The 16,049-nt window shown below is 38.1% G+C and overlaps 1 long non-coding RNA gene across 2 annotated transcripts in view; it reads right to left on the bottom strand.

Moving 5' to 3' along the window:
• Window positions 1-12,732, bottom strand: part of LOC140843510 (uncharacterized) — a 221,666-nt gene extending 208,934 nt beyond the window's left edge. For both annotated transcript variants that reach the window (XR_012121347.1, XR_012121346.1), the window contains exon 1: window positions 12,555-12,732. This is a non-coding gene — a long non-coding RNA (uncharacterized lncRNA). The remainder of the gene's footprint in view (window positions 1-12,554) is intronic.
• Window positions 12,733-16,049: the final 3,317 nt, after the last annotated feature.

The following is a 16,049-nucleotide window of genomic DNA, read 5'->3' as shown; positions in this document are numbered from 1 at the left end:
GCAAATGTCTGAGGTTCTCCTAAAGTGACATCTTACCTACACCACCGGAAGAGAAGCTAGGGAGGATCTCTGGACAGCTATTTCCAAAAGGAGGATTTCACCCTGAACTCCCTCCTACATTTAATCAACTGCATATGTTGTTTATTGCTCCAGTGCCGAGAACATTATTGCTTAATTAAATTGTTTCCCTCTTTGGCTATCATAAATGCCACATCTCTTTAAGGCCATGCTTTATTTAGTAAAAGTTTTTTTTATCACCCAAAGAAAGGATTATTAAATTGAATGGGTGACTATTTCAGCTCAAGTTAAAATCAATAATATTTATCTGTGCCTTAGGTGCTAAATTCTGAGATTCCATGTTTTTCACTTTGCTGCAGCCCTATATTTAAACATCACTGACGCTTCTTTCTCCGGTGTTCATCTGTGATTTATGGCTGTTCTAGTAGGTGGGACGAAAGCTTCAAGGCCTCTTGCAGTGTTTAAGCTTCTAATAATCAGAGGAGTCTTCCCTTCATACTCTTTTTGAACTGGGGCTGCCCTTCTCAATTTTAGAAAGTCATGAAAAATAGAATTTTAAAAGTTCAGAGCTTAATCTGTTTTCTAAAATACTTAATATCTGACTTTTAGGAAAAAAAATGTCATTCTACTAAACATGCCATCAAATTTCATATAAAACAAAATCCTTAGGTCCTTGAATAAAGATTCTTAGCATCTGTTATTTTGTCATCACTGACTAATAATCTGATGAGAGGTGAAGTTTTCAAATGCCTTCGAGTGGTTTCAAACATTAAAATGTTTCTAAAAGCAAACATCTCATTCATAAAGCTATAATTCACTCTTTAAGGAATGGTATTTCTATTTTCCTATTTAATTTACATAATGAAAGCAGTTATAAATAACATTATCAGGGCACTTAATATCAAAGCCTGAATGATTATTAATTGCTTAAATACAGAGAAAGTTTGTCATTCAATCACTATAAAAATTATTTTTCATTATGTTGGGCATGTTGGAAACTAATTATTTAAATAGGCATGGTTAAAATTTCACCAGAAGACATTCCCCCAAAATGAGATCTGTGTTTTTTTAAGAAAATCTATTTGAAATCTGATTTACTGACAACTAAACAGTAACATAAAAAAAAATCAATCAATGACTAGTTTGAATTACTAAGGTATATTTCTGCCAGAAATTTTCTTTAGGAAGAAAGGTACAAAAATTCAGGTTCAATAGCTGTATTACAATGTAACTATTTCTTTTTGCTATTGAATATCAACATATCTCAATCAAAAATAATTTCCTTTACATTAGGAATTGCTTATCTACTGAAAACACTGATATGAGTGAAACTTGAAAAAATCCTTACGGTAAATTGCTCTTCAGTGCTTTCTATATTTAAATCATTCTGTGTATTCAAGTTCAATATGAAAAGGAGTAAATGAAAACACTACAGACACAATATATTAATATCGAGAAAAATTATACTCTGAAATGTGTATCTTAAACCTACAATTTTTAATCTATTCTGAAATTTCAAAAGTTAGAAAACAAAGCAGCTATTTTTAACTTATCTAATTATTTTCATTTATCTAAATGCTATTTGGCAATGTAAGCTATGTAGGAAACTCATAAAAACTACCCCAATAGATATTTTAACTGGCCATAACATTAAAGTTTGGTGTAAAAATTTTGAGTAGGTACACTGAGAATCTGGCCTTCCCACAACACACTCACAAAAGAATAGACTGATTTCTCAAAATATTGAACCCAATACCTAAAGAATTGAGTATACCATTTTAGTCATTATTAATAAGGGTTTACATCTCAAAAAGTCAGAAACACTTTAAGATTATTGACTTATAGCAAGGGATGTTCAAAAGTCTCCCTTCCCCTTATTTTCAAACTTCTATTTGTAGGGAAAGGAAATAACCTTTACTGTATAGTAGGTATAAAAGGAACCAGATGATTCATCTCTGTGAATCTGCTCGTTGAATTTGATGGATCATTCTTAAAAGCGACGTTGCTAATCTTCAGGTTTTCTTTTTTAGGTTATTCACAGATCAGTAGGTTTTCCAGCTAATACAGGTCTGATGCTCTTCTGTCTTCACACATGGTATTCATCATATCTTGACAAGAAAAGACCTTCAGTCTACAAATAACCTTCACTGAAGTAAGACATGTAAGTGGGTTTCTTTATGAAAGATAGATTTTATGGCTGAATAAAAAACAACTGTAGTTAAAAAGTGTCATTGCATGGCCTTATTTGAAGATTTTTCCTTCAAGGAACTTTAATGTTTGTTATTGAAACTGCTAATAGACCAAAAAAAAAAAAAAAAGAAAGTATTAAATTACTTTATCATTAACCACAAATGCAACAGGAAGGGTTGATCAGCTCCGTATTTTATCATTCTGAAGCATTCAGCCTTTAAAATATTTAAGCATCCACATTAGTTCTTGTCAAAGTAGCACAAAGCAGTGCATAATGCGACCCGATGTAAGAGCAGAACAAGATAAGAGGTTACAGTCGAGGTGAAATTGCCACAATGGAATTGCCCCATGCTATAGATAATAGTCCGGCTTCCTGTTTCCAGACAATTGCTAAATGATGTTCAATATTTTCTCTATGTTTTCACTTGGTCATGCTAAAGGAATCAAGTTTAGTTGATATTGAACTACCAAGGATGAAACAGTAAATTTGAGGCATCCTGCAGTGCATTGCATTATTTTACATGGCCAGTTAGAAAAGTTTGATCAAATTTCATGGTGTTAGATAGTGTGGCAATTTGGGTTCTCATGGTATAAATGACAACTTTAAAGAAAATATTAAGGACCTTCAAGCTGGGCAAGTACTGAAATGATTTCTCACTGAAATTAAAGTATCTGAAGAATCTCTTTGCATGGAGCCTACTGAGCACTGATTAAAGGAATACCTGAGAGACAATTTCTTAAAACACCTTTAAATTCTTCCAATGGCCTGAACTATATTAGCAAAATCCCATATAAGCCAAAACATATTAAAATATGACTATCAGTGAAATTAATATAGGGCACTTAAAAGCACAAATTTTAACCCTACTCTGTGGGGTGAAGGGTGGTAAGGTGCAATGTGGTTGCCAGAAGAAACAAAAAAATCCTACCAAATCTTAAACCCCTGTTTTGCATAGATGTTTATTACAGAATTATCCTGTTCTTGTCCAGAATTTCATCCAAACAATAGTCCTGGGAAAAAATCTATTAATGAGATACAAGGAAATTTCACAACAGGCATTTATTTAGTAAATCTACTCCAACTCTTAGTCCATTGTTTCATTTGTTCATTCAATAACCAGTGGATTCCTGATCTGTATGAGTTGTTGGAAAAACAATGGTGAACACGACAAATAAGGGGCTTACATTATGATAGAAGAGAAAAACAATGAATAAAAATGAAATATAAAACAATTGAAGGCTGTAATATGCAACGTTTAAAATAAACCAGATGTTGTGATGGAACAGACTGCTTAGGGCAGGTTTCTTGGAGCAAATGATAAAAAGCTAAGACCTAGAAGGAGAAGGGATGGGCTGACTATCTAAAAACCAGGAGAAATGTTTCATGCTGAGGAAATAGCAAGTGTTTGGAGAGTTCTAGAAACTTACAAATTTAGAAAAAGCCAGTGTAACTGAGGACTTGACAGGCTGCATGAAACGAAATGGGCACATGAGCCAAACCACATCAAGCCTTATAGGCCTAACGAGAGTCTGCATCTTATTCTAAAGTCATTATGAGTTTTAAGCAATCTTTGATGGCCTGTGATAAGATTAAATCCAATTCCAAAGTAATGAATTATTAGAGTGATTAGGAGGAAAAAGTTCAGAAGTGGAAAAGGATTGGTTTTTTTTAAGTATATATGTATTGTATGATCTAAAAGAAGTTCAGACCATCCTGTATCTTGGAAACCTTGTAAGTTATCCTCGTGGCAAATATTAATGAATTGTTATGGAAAATGACAATTAAAAAAAAACAAGCAAACATTTGGGCATATGACACTGATATATGAAACTGCAGTTTCAATTATATTCATATGCACTGTAAAATAAAAATGCATGATCCTAAGCATTCTAAGAGTTTTTGTAAGAACACAACACTGATAAAACTGTTGAAATCAAGGTGATGAATTTAGATGCTAACATAATGTATTGTATATAGTCTTTTTGTTTTGAACTATTGAATTACTTTTTTTAATCCCTGCTTTCAGAAATACTTATTTATCATTAGTATTTTATTCATACTATATTGTAAGAATAAAACGGATTTTAACCTTTGGAAAGAGTAGCATTTTCCAGACTGTCAGTTTAAAAAATATTTGGGCGGCTATACCTGTTACCATTTATGGTGAATCATTTAATACAACATCTCTTAGCTGGGGATTAGCATGCAATGAAATATTGCAAATTTACAGAATGCTTACAAAAAATATCACAAATGAAAACATAAATTTATCAACAATGAAATATTGCAAATTTACAGAATGCTTACAAAAAATATCACAAATGAAAACATAAATTTATCAAGTTATGGTAGTATGTTTTTAATGCTGCAGGAAGATCTGAGGAATAACCAGCATTCAGGAAAGTAGGTAAGATTATGTATCTTTAAACACTTGAATGTAAAACAAAATTATATAGGATATTGGATATTTCAAAATATTTTGTGACAAGCAAATATTAAGGGCATAATGATTGCACCTCTTTCTAAAATAGGTTTATCAATACAATCTCTCTGATTCTGCTTGCCAGAGCTCTTTTTATTTTGAAGTAAGGAGCTGCAATCCTACTTAACCTTTTTCCATGCATTGTTTCAGACAAGCCTCAACAGTGAAAAGGCCAGCTTTGAAGTCCTAGGGACTGCCTACAGCTCTGGGGCACTATGCTTCTGCTCTCATTATTTATTCATTTATTCATTCAACGTTCTTTATTGAGTACAAACTATGTACCAAGCATGTCCTAGACACTTGAGATCCATCAGGGAACAAAACAACAAATGGAAATTGCTCTCAGAGTTTCCTATCAGCAGGAAAGAAACATTAAATGTTAACCATAATAAATAACTAAATTAGAGAATAGTTTAGAAGATGGTGAATGTCATGGAAGAAAGACAAAGCAGAGTGAAATAAGGGAAATCCAGGAGGGAGGCAGGGAGCAGGTTACAACTTTAAGTAGAGTGAGCAGCGAGCGCCTCCCTGAGAGGGTGACCTGCGAGCAAAGGCTTGACGTTGGCAAGAGGTTTGCCAGGCATCCAAGGGAAAGCACTCCAGGAAGGCCTCAGGAGGGTAGGCCTGGTGTTTTGGAAGAACTTGCGTGGCAGGAGCAGCATGAGCAAGGGGAGAGGAATGATGTGCTCTCTGGTGCCCACGAAGTGGAAGCCCCACATTGTAATAAAGGAGAGACTCAGAGCAGCAACAGGCAAGGAAGGAATGGTGGTTAGGAGACTTTTACTGAATTCACATTTTGACAGCAAATATGTTGTTTTACTTAGAATTTACAAAAATACTACACAAATCAGCAAGAATATGAAAATGTTCTGAAGATTATTCACACTTTATATTTTTCTTTCTTTTTTAAAAAAATCATCATCATGCTTTGTGGATGGTTGTATCCACACCTCCCCAGCCACCCCAGAGTGTTCAAGCTTGGTTCAGTCTTTCTAAGTAAGGACTGTCCATCTATGAAGATTGGCATCAACTAGGAACACAAGGAAAAGTGGAAACACTGGCTTTGAAGCAATGACAAAGATGCTCTTGTTGACCAAACTCTAAAATGCTTCCCTGAGCTCTTTTTTGAACTAGTCCATAACTCTCAGATTTCCTTTTTCATCTCTTCATTGCCCAGTTTTAGCAAGAATCCTGCTAAGCCAGTTTAACCAGAACCTCCCATCCTCCAAATCTTATCATCCTTGGTATCTACTTGATTGGGTTCCTCATTCTCCTCCATCCCCAGCTAATGTCCAGTCACACTGACCTGTCTTCAGCAAGAAACTCATTAGGTTTCAGCAAGAAACTCATTAGGTTTAGGTAGATTCTTGTCAGTTAGCCTAAATCCCCCTTCTCCTAATGTTTCCTCTTAGTAATTTTTCCATCCAGTGACTCCTCCCTGCTCCTTGGCTGTAAATTTCCACTTTTCCTTGTCATGTTCTGAGTTGACTCCAATCTCTCTGCTCACTGCAAGACCCCACTGCAGTGATAGCTGTAGCTGTCATGATGCATCTCCCCCCCCCCCAAAATAAAGTCTGCCTTGCCATTCTTTAACAACTGGCAAAGAATTGTTTTTTCACCAACAGTCAGAACAATGGACAAGCCCAAGAAGCTGCCCAAACGCTAGAACAAAGATATGCATAGTAATCACGTGGGGGAAATGTGGTAAATCTATGCAAAAATGTAAGGTTGTTAAAAAACGTGCATTTGGATGGATTGAGTGTCACATCAGCACAAATAACTAAAGAGACATAACGAAAATAAAATCCTACATGTAAAATAACCTCTCATCTATCAACGGGCAACACTCTATTTTGACATTCTTGATTTTATTTATCACTTACAGTCAAAATGGGGGGATAAAAAGTGTCACCTTGTTTCAACATTTTTAAACAAAGCAGAAATCTTTCCACAAACTGTCAACTCAAAACACTCCAAAAGTAAGTAGACAGTTCCATGAAGTAAAGTGCTTTTCTCAACAAACCAACAATATGTGTTCATTGCACTGGAGCCCAGGACCACCACATGCGATTATAGTAAAAGCTCTGCATTATTTCCATCTGGCAATGAGAACACAAGATGTTGTGTAAACTACCAGAAGAGCTCTATTTCATTGTAATTAAAATTTAGTGTTACACTTAAGCAATAAGGCAACTCCAGGAGATGTGATTATCATGAGATAATCACCTTAGGGTGTTGCAAGGCAGACAAGGAACCAAATGCCTCCAGTCCTCTAGAGGGCAAGATTATTTCTACATAACTATCTCCACCTCCTCTTGGTTACCCTCCCCTGCCCCTGAAGCTGTATGATCACTGAAAGAGGAAAGCTTGGGATTAAGAGTACCAATATGATTTCTGCAAAAAGAGGACATTGGGGGACTGGTATATGACAAAGTTGGCATTGTAGAATGCTGAAGCAGCAGTTTCAAATGAGTTGTGTTGTTTGTGCAATAATTATACAATGGCTTTAGAATTCTCTGGATACAGATAGAACTGTCAGTGATGTCACAGGCATGTAAGTAATCCCCAGCAAGGGCACAGATCTAACCTTTTCCCCTGTTTTGGTTTCATGATTTCCATTTCATAAAAGCAATAAGATATGACAGGTGGTGCATTTCTTAAGGGTTTATTATATTTCTTGGGTGGTTGAAACCACTCAGCCTTTGGCCCAAACCTCTCAAGACATCTGAGATGTATAATAATTCCCCCAAAATGCAATGCCTGTCATGTCTTATTGCTTAATTGCTTTGTACTTGCCAAGTAATTCTTCTTAAAGTGAATGCAGATAACAGTACTTACTTTATAGTTTATTCTATGTCACCAGAAACTACTTCTACAATAGGATAACATGAGATCATTTCTACTGTAATGGATGCAGGAACATTCCATTATATTATTGTTATAAACTCTAAACTGAAAGGTCACTTACAATTATGGATAAGTGTTTATGTTCTGTAATAATTTGTTGGAGGAGAAAATAAGCTAAAATTCAAGAAGTTAATATAAAATCAAACTATTCTCAAAGACAACTTTTGTTGGAGTCAATTACCTCAAAGAGTCAAGAATATCTCAAACTCTTCCATATCAAAGAGGTAAAAGTAAGAACTTAATTTATAGATATTTTTTAATAAGTAAAAAGGGGAACCAAGACATAAGTGTTACAATAGGGAAGCACTGGAACATTAAGGAAAACATTTTAAAGTAGGAATATACAAGGGACTTGTGTATGTGAATACACATACATAAAATACATGGTGCATGGACAAACTGAAACTGTAAAAGAGTAAAGATATGCGGTATTAGGTATTTCTTTCCTGGTCAGGGGAGAACCTGTTAAATAGGTATGAGCTGATTAGAGTCTACCCAGATGAAATTTCTTTTCATTGCCTTCTATTTCATTTTACCTGTAGTCACTTTGAATAAACACCCTAAACACCCCACTTAATTTTTACTTCTGTTGAGGCTGGATTCTCTCAGACCATACCATCAAGCTCCAGTCACCCAACAGCCATTTCAGCCAAGGACAGGCCTGTGCACAGCCCAAGCGATGGTGGCAGGAGAGGCTGGGCATTTGCTCCAGGTCCAGCCCACTCCGTGACTGTCTTTGGTCACCTTTTCTTAGGAGGACCAACTCGGAATTTCAGCTCTCATCTCTTAACTAACTGATCTTATGACCTTGGGCAAGTTCTTCTCACCTTTCTCAATTTAGATTCCATGTTTTTTTTAAAGAGGTAGGAACACCAGCCCTATCAACTTCAGAGTTTTTGTAATGATGGTGAAACAGTGTACAAAGAAATGGTTTATAATTTAAGTGCTCATCAGATATGTTTCTGATATTGTGGTGGTTGCTGTTTTTGTGCTTATCACTTTTATACTGGATTGACCATTGAAAATGAGTGATAAACACATTTAGGTACAACGTAGGGGAAAACACCAAACTAAAGGGGCAAAGAGGGGGTAGGCTGGGCTAGCGACCACATTCTTATTTTCTAAAAGTGTCAGGTAAGGGAATACAATTTTAAAAAATTGTAATGAGATAAATCTCCAAAAGATAAACCCAAGAAAAATTCAGTTGCTAAATTTCTATGTTGAAAATCCACTTACTGGTAGGTGTTGCTAAATTCTGCCTCTTCGTGAAGCCTGCCTTCATTGAAAAGCAGGCAATAAAACCCTCTTTGTGTTATTTACTCTGTATCAACAGGAGCCTTTTCCTGTTAGTTCTTCACCTATATCCTGATGTTTCTTTACCTAAAAGCATTTTGTTATTTTAGTTATTATGTTGCCCTAACTTGTAGATCCTGTTGTATGTTCAAGTCAATTCTGTCTCAGATTATTACTTACAGAGCAAGAAAAAAATCTGACATAGATCATTATATTGGGAAGTGTTAATAAATGTTTTTGAGGGTAAGGAGAACTCTTTTTATTTAAAAATCCACCTGTATATATTGTTATTTAGGAAGTCAACATATTTTACACCACAGTGTTAATCACTTATTTGTTACTCCTTCTACAAAAGCAAGTTTTTCTTGATTCATATTACAATTTACTCTTGTATTGAGTATGATTATTTTGTTCCTCTTTTTATAGTGTATATTTTTTGCTACTACTATAACTCTTTTTAGAAGGAACTTTAAATATAAGTGATTTTTTTCCTCAAATTCCTTGTTTAGGATGCATTCTGACCACGAAGTATAAGAACACACAGGAAGTTCTCCACTCTCTCCAACATAGGTAGATATGCTAAGCATAATTTGGGATAGATTTTAATTTTTCTTAATTTTTTTTCACTATGAATAAAAAGTTTAACTCCTGTGTGATTTCCTAAAATTGTTTCCTTTGGTTTTCTTTTTTTGAAATAAATTGGATTCATAAGTCAAGCCTGCCAACAGAGAGTAAAATTAGAATTATTCAGTGAATGAAGACAATTGAGAAGGCAAACTAGTATAAATTCCAACTTTCTCAGATCGTTTTTCCTCTCTGGTATTTCTATCTATGGAAGTAGGAGGGGACAATAGGGAGGTTTTCCTAAATCGAGTGCACCCTTGCCAGGGACTGTTTGTTCACCTCCAGGAACTATTCAGACACAGTCTTTCCTGATAACCCGACCAAGGAAAAAAATGGGACCGTTTACCTATAGATCAAATTTTTATTGTACAAAGAAGCCAGCTGCACCTATCTAGGCAGCTGTACCTGAGTAGCCAACACATGTCTGCTGACTATCTATCATCAATTTGTTTAATGCCCTCTAGGCAGAACCCTATTTAGCATGTGATGATTCATTTGGGCGGGAGAACCAGTCCCAGGCTCCCTCTGCCTTAATCAGCAGTGCTTTGTCAACAACCTAACACACATGTTCAGCACCTCGTCATGTCCCCAAGGTGATTGCAACCTTTCTCGGTGGTGCCGATGACGGTGGCATTATGCAGTTGCATTATTGGTATAGTTGCTTTGTGGCTAACCATGATTCTGTGGTTTCTGAAACTACTGGGCTTTCTAGAAGGCTCCGTTCTTTCCTGCACTTTCCAAAAGTTTAATACATACATTCAGGCCTCTTAGTTTAATTTTTCTTACCACAGGTTCCCACTTTCTATCCCACATCTAACATGGTGACAGATAAAATTATGCATTTGTTTTGGGATAAATTTTTCAAAGATTTCACAGGGATCGTCGTAATACCTGTCTGAAACTTGTTCTATTCCCTGGCACCAGAGAGGGTTAGTGTGAGACTCCTTAAAGAGTTCACCTGCACAGTGATTCCATAGAGGTCAAGGTCGCTCAAATAGACTTCCCTTATTTCCTTAAATGAAAATTATAAAACGTGGGCACTTAAGTTTTAGAAATAGCTTTATGCTCTGTGGTCTTGTCATTGTTATGAACTCTATTAATGGTTAAACTTGATGGCTGTTACGAATTCTAACAGTGTAAGACTTTTAGCCAGAGACATTTAAGATATTTAGGATATTTAGGAAATTTTTATAGGATTCCCTATATGAAGACAGGTACTTTTTCATGTTTACCTGTAGATTGCAATAGCACCTTGCATTTTAAAAAGCTAAATATTTGTTATCTGTTCACTGTTTGTGAAAACAAACAAGCGGTTGATGTAAACCCCATTTCCCCTGGGAGACTGTCATCTGCCTTTGTCATCCAGAACTAGATGGAAAGCTTTCTTTGGCTCTGAAGATGAGAAGTGCTCCTAACAAATAGGTATCATAGCATCATAGGACTAATTTTTTTTCTTCCACTTTCAAGGTATTTTCCATGGGAAATAATAAGGTAAGTCAATCATGAGGGATGCCATTAGTTACTACACTAGTGACCTATCATTCTCATGGCCCACAGCTGGCAATTGCTGATTTACACATGCATTCATTAACAACTATGGACCAAGAACTTACAGGTACTTAGGATATAAAAAATAGAGGATTCAACTGCAGCTCTATAGAAGTATGTTTGTTTTTTGCATAATTTCTTTTATGTCATGAAATAGTGGACTTAAATTTTTATAGATAGCTCATTATGCAAAGTAAAAGATAAATAATACAAGTGCAGACAAGGAAAAGGAAAAAATAAACAAATACACACACACAAAAATGCCAGCAGGTAAAAATTACACAAATCACAAAACATATTAACAGAACTAGAGTAATAGACCACCGCAAACAAAATACACTCTCTTGGATAACTCTCAGTTATCCAAGGCACTGACAGGGCAGAGATTGCAAAAATCAGTGTACAAGGCATTTCTTAAACAACCGTGGAAAACTCAAGTCCCACTAAATGACAAATCCAAGTTGCTAACTGTAATATAATAAGTTAAGAAATACATATATTTGGTCATTCATATTTCCCAGGTATATTTGGTCTTCATCTACAGTTCCTTAAAATACTGCAGAGCCTTAAAGGTGAAATGCGCTTCTGTCATGTTAATGAGAGATTTTTGGACCCCACCCAAGGGCCGAGGCTGGAGGTTGAGTCAGCCAATGGTCAGTGACTTAGTCAATGATGACTATGCAATGAAGCCCTCACAAAATCTCATGAGAAGAATATTCCTCTTGCGCCCTGCTTCTCTGCCGGAGGGGGCTTCCACGCTTGGGGAACCAGAAAGCTTCCACATGCTACCAAGCCAGGTCCCAAATTCCACAAAGACAGAAGCTCTTTTATTTGGGACCTTGCCCTGTGTATCTCTTCATCTGACTATTAACTTGTATCCTTTATTGTATCCCTTACTGAACTGGTAAATTTAAGTGTTTTCCTGAATTCTGTGAGCTGCTCTGGCAAATTAATCTAACCTCAGGAGGAGGTCATGGAAACGTCCATCTGTAGCTGGTTAATCAGAAGCACAAGAAACTGCCTGGGGCTTGTGACCAGTGTCTGGAGTGTGGGGTGGAGGGCAGTCTTGCAGGACAGAGCCCTTAACCTGGGGAATCTGGTGCGTCTCCAAGCAGATAGCATCAGAATTGAGTTCCTGGATATCCTGTTGGAGTTCAAGAATTGCTTGGTGTTGTGCGTGGGAAGATCTCTCTCTCTCTCTCTCTCTCTCTCTCTCTCTCTCACACACACACACACACACACACACACACACACTGGAATTGGGTCCAGGAACTTTAAAGGACTTACACTGCTATGTATACTATTGTTGTATATGAAAAAACACACTAACAAATTAAAAATTTGCAGACTAGAGCTTCATCTCCTTTGATCTCTTCAACTCCACAAACTGTAAAAATGTAAAATAGATAAGCAGTGAAAGAAACAATTAACATCTTGTCAAATTCACAGATTTTGTTATTAAACACAGAAATAGATCTAAAGGTGACTCACCATTACAGCATGATTTCAGTGTTGTTGACTTGAGGTCCTACTATGTTCCAGTTACTGTTTCACTGGCATCTGATTCAGCAAATTGAATTCGGTAGAGATTGCCTCTTCAAAGTCCTTACCTTCATCTCCGAAAACTGGGTCAGACTAAAATGACTCTCTGCTTACATAAATGACTTCCTCATCTGCCTTGCTGAAGGGAATGAGTTTATCAGAATCAGCCTAGTGACAAATCCAGAAGTTTCTTGATGAGATCAGATCATATAGTTCCAGTAAATTAGCACATACCAAATACAGTATCTGCTGACTCCTCAGTATTCAGGCTCCTGTTCTTTGTCAGCAGTAGAAAATGACCTTCAAAAAGGCTGCTGAAATGAAGCCTGCTGAAGTTTAATTGAGGTTGTGATGAGACCCCCAAAGGGTTGAATCTTTGCTCCACCACATCACACCAAGACTGTGTACTCTCTGATTTCGTGAATTTATTTATTAACTATAGAGAAGCTCTAACACAGCAAAAAAAAAAAAAAAAAAATGCCCTCAAAGACATCATGATGTATCCTAATGTTCTCAGGGTCCCATTGTTGAAGCCTCTAATTTGGAACCACAAGTTGTCAGAGGCTGAATCATAAAACACTTGTATGGTTTCACTGCCCACCTGAGCCCTGGGTGTCTGCCAACATTTTAAAGTTGCTTTTTCAGTTCAAAGCACTTCATGAAAGAAGAGAAAGAATATTGAAAATCATGTATAAACTCTTTTTTCATAAATGTGAAGTCATTCTGAGATGTTGCTGTACTTCTGATTTCTGTTTCGCATAGTTCTAGATTGTTTCATCTGGTCTGACCATCCAGTAAAAGCCTGTTCATATGGATACACAAAACAATTACATGTACTTAAACAATATGTTTATGACATATATAATATATATCAAAAACAATTGGTGAGTCTAGGTAAAGGATATATGGAACTTCTTCGTATTTTTGTGTTTTTCCATAAGTTTCAAATTATATCAAAATTTAAAGTCAGCTCCTCAATTAAAAATTAAGTAAAATTGAGAAAGAGAGATGGAAACTAAATGCAATGCATGGTTCTGAATTGGATGTTGGGCCAGAGGAAAAAATTCCCCTATAGGATGGCAATTGGTGAAATTTGAATAAAGTCTGTATATTAGAAAATAGTGTTTTATCAATGTTAATTTCCTGGTCTCAGTGTTTGTGCTGTGGTTATACAATCCTTCTTCTTATTCTAAGGAAATATTTAGTGGTAAAGCAGCATGATGTCTGCAAGAAAGAGACAGACAGAGAGAGAGAGAGAGAGAGAGAGAGAGAGACGAAGGTGAAAACAAATGTGACAAAATGTTAAAAATTGGCAAATCTGGGAGAAGAAAATACAGGGGTTTTCTTTTTGGCAATTCTTACAACTTTTCTGTAAGTTGGAAATCATTTCAAATAAAATGTAGGTATATATATATATGTATTTAAGTGACTCTCCTTCTTACAATTAATTTGAAAATTAGTTTAAAAAATCAATTTAAAAAGTCATAGTTATGTTTCATGTTTCATGTTAGACCAATTTATCATTATGAAAAATTGAAACATCTACCTTTCTAGTTCCCAAAATGAAAATGTTTGCCATTTTTATCTCTTTTTGTCAGAGTATTAATGTTTGCACAAAAGGCAAAAATATTAAACTTTTGTAGTTGATAGATGGATTTCCAAACTATATCGTTTCTGTTGTGGTACTACGTGTTAAAAGGCGTTTTGCAATTACCCCCATCAAAACACTAAACTTCTTTCTGAAGGGTCCCCACCAGTAAGATGGCAAACTTCCGGCTTCTTTTCGGGGTCCTCGGTTCATGCCGGCGCCACCTGAAGCCCAATCACCTCTCGCCCCCCTCCCAATCCCAGCACCTAGCCAACAGCCACCAGCCCCGTAGAAGTAACACCACAATCACCCTATGCCCCTTCCTATATAACCCAGCACCTTTCCCTAATAAAGCGGAACTCTCCGGTGAATTGCTGCTGTGTGTCACTCCTTTCCTTTCATTGGTGCCGAAACCCAGGAGACGGGGCACCCCAACTGGGCCCCATCTTCCCCCCAACACCAGCAGCAGCTTGCCCTCGTCCTCTTTTACCGGCACTGGCTCATCACACTCACCACTCCTCTCTGGCCTTTAGGTAAGTTTTCCCCCCGGGGTGGGCCACTCTTCCCCGAGCTATCACAGTGCCATTGACCGTGATCATCTGGCAAGGCCCTGACTCTCGGGGATGAGGAGGGAACGCTCCCCGCCTCAGGCCTTCACAGCTGCGGCGGACCCTCAGGCCCCTCCTCCAAAAGCCATAAACCCCCGCCTCAGGCCTGAAACTTTTTAAGCAAAATTTTCCTGGGGTGGGCCACTCTTCCCGGAGCAATCGCAGTGCCATTGACCGTGATCGTCCAGCAAGGCCCTGACGCTCGGGGATGAGGAGGGAACGCTCCCTGCCTCAGGACTTCATGGCTGCGGCAGACCCTCAGGCCCCTCCTCCAAAAGCCATAAACCCCCGCCTCAGGCCTGAAACTTTTTAAGCAAAATTACCCCGGGGTGGGCCACTCTTCCCCAAGCTATCGCAGTGCCATTGACCGTGATCGTCCGGCAAGGCCCTGACGCTCGGGGACAAGGAGGGAACGCTCCCCGCCTCAGGCCTTCATGGCTGCGGCGGACCCTCAGGCCCCTCCTCTGACAGACATAAATCCCCGCCTCAGGCCTTCACGGCTGCGGCAGACTCTCAGGCACCCCCCTCCAACAGCCATAAACGAGGTGACTCCTTTGTGGATGAGAACGCTCCCTTTTCCCCCCCTCCTCCTTCTGCTCCGTCCGCCAAAAACGCCTAGCGCTAGGTACCTCGTGACTCCGGCACTCTGCCTTCTTAGGGAAGTCTGGGTGACGACCACACTTCCTAAGAAATTCCAACTCGTATATGAGTTTCCACAGACCACCAAGGATCATCGGGGACGCCCTTTGTCTCCTTGCGGTCTGCTTCCAGTCTGAGGATCTCCGTTCGTCTTCCCCTGTTTGTCTCCTTCTCTGTCCTTTAGCCATGGGAGCCTCCTCATCCCTCCCTGAAAGTTCACCTCTTGAATGCCTGCTTAAGCATCTGGCTACCCTCTCTCTGACGCCTGATATAAAACCAAAACTTCTCCGTAAATATTGCTCCCAAGATTGGCCGACGTACCCCCTAGACAATAACAACCAATGGCCCGCAGGGGGAACTCTTGATCCTAACGTCACTCGCAATCTCTTTAACTACTGCCAGCACCTGAAAAAATGGAAGGAGATTCCCTATATCGAAGCTTTTCGCCTCCTAGCTCAAAATCCCAGCCTCTGCACCACCTGCTCCCCACCCCAAGTTCTCCTAGCCTGCAAGCCGTCTCCCTCCCCTCCACACACTCCCAGTCCCTCTTCAATTACCTTTGACCCAGCTGACGAGCCTCCGCCATACAGACTTCCCCCTTCGGCCCCT

Source organism: Manis javanica, chromosome 9 (assembly GCF_040802235.1).
Source record: "Manis javanica isolate MJ-LG chromosome 9, MJ_LKY, whole genome shotgun sequence".
Classification (NCBI taxonomy): domain Eukaryota; kingdom Metazoa; phylum Chordata; class Mammalia; order Pholidota; family Manidae; genus Manis; species Manis javanica.
The sequence above is the reverse complement of the archived record's forward strand: the minus strand, read 5'-3'. Positions and strand labels throughout refer to the sequence as shown.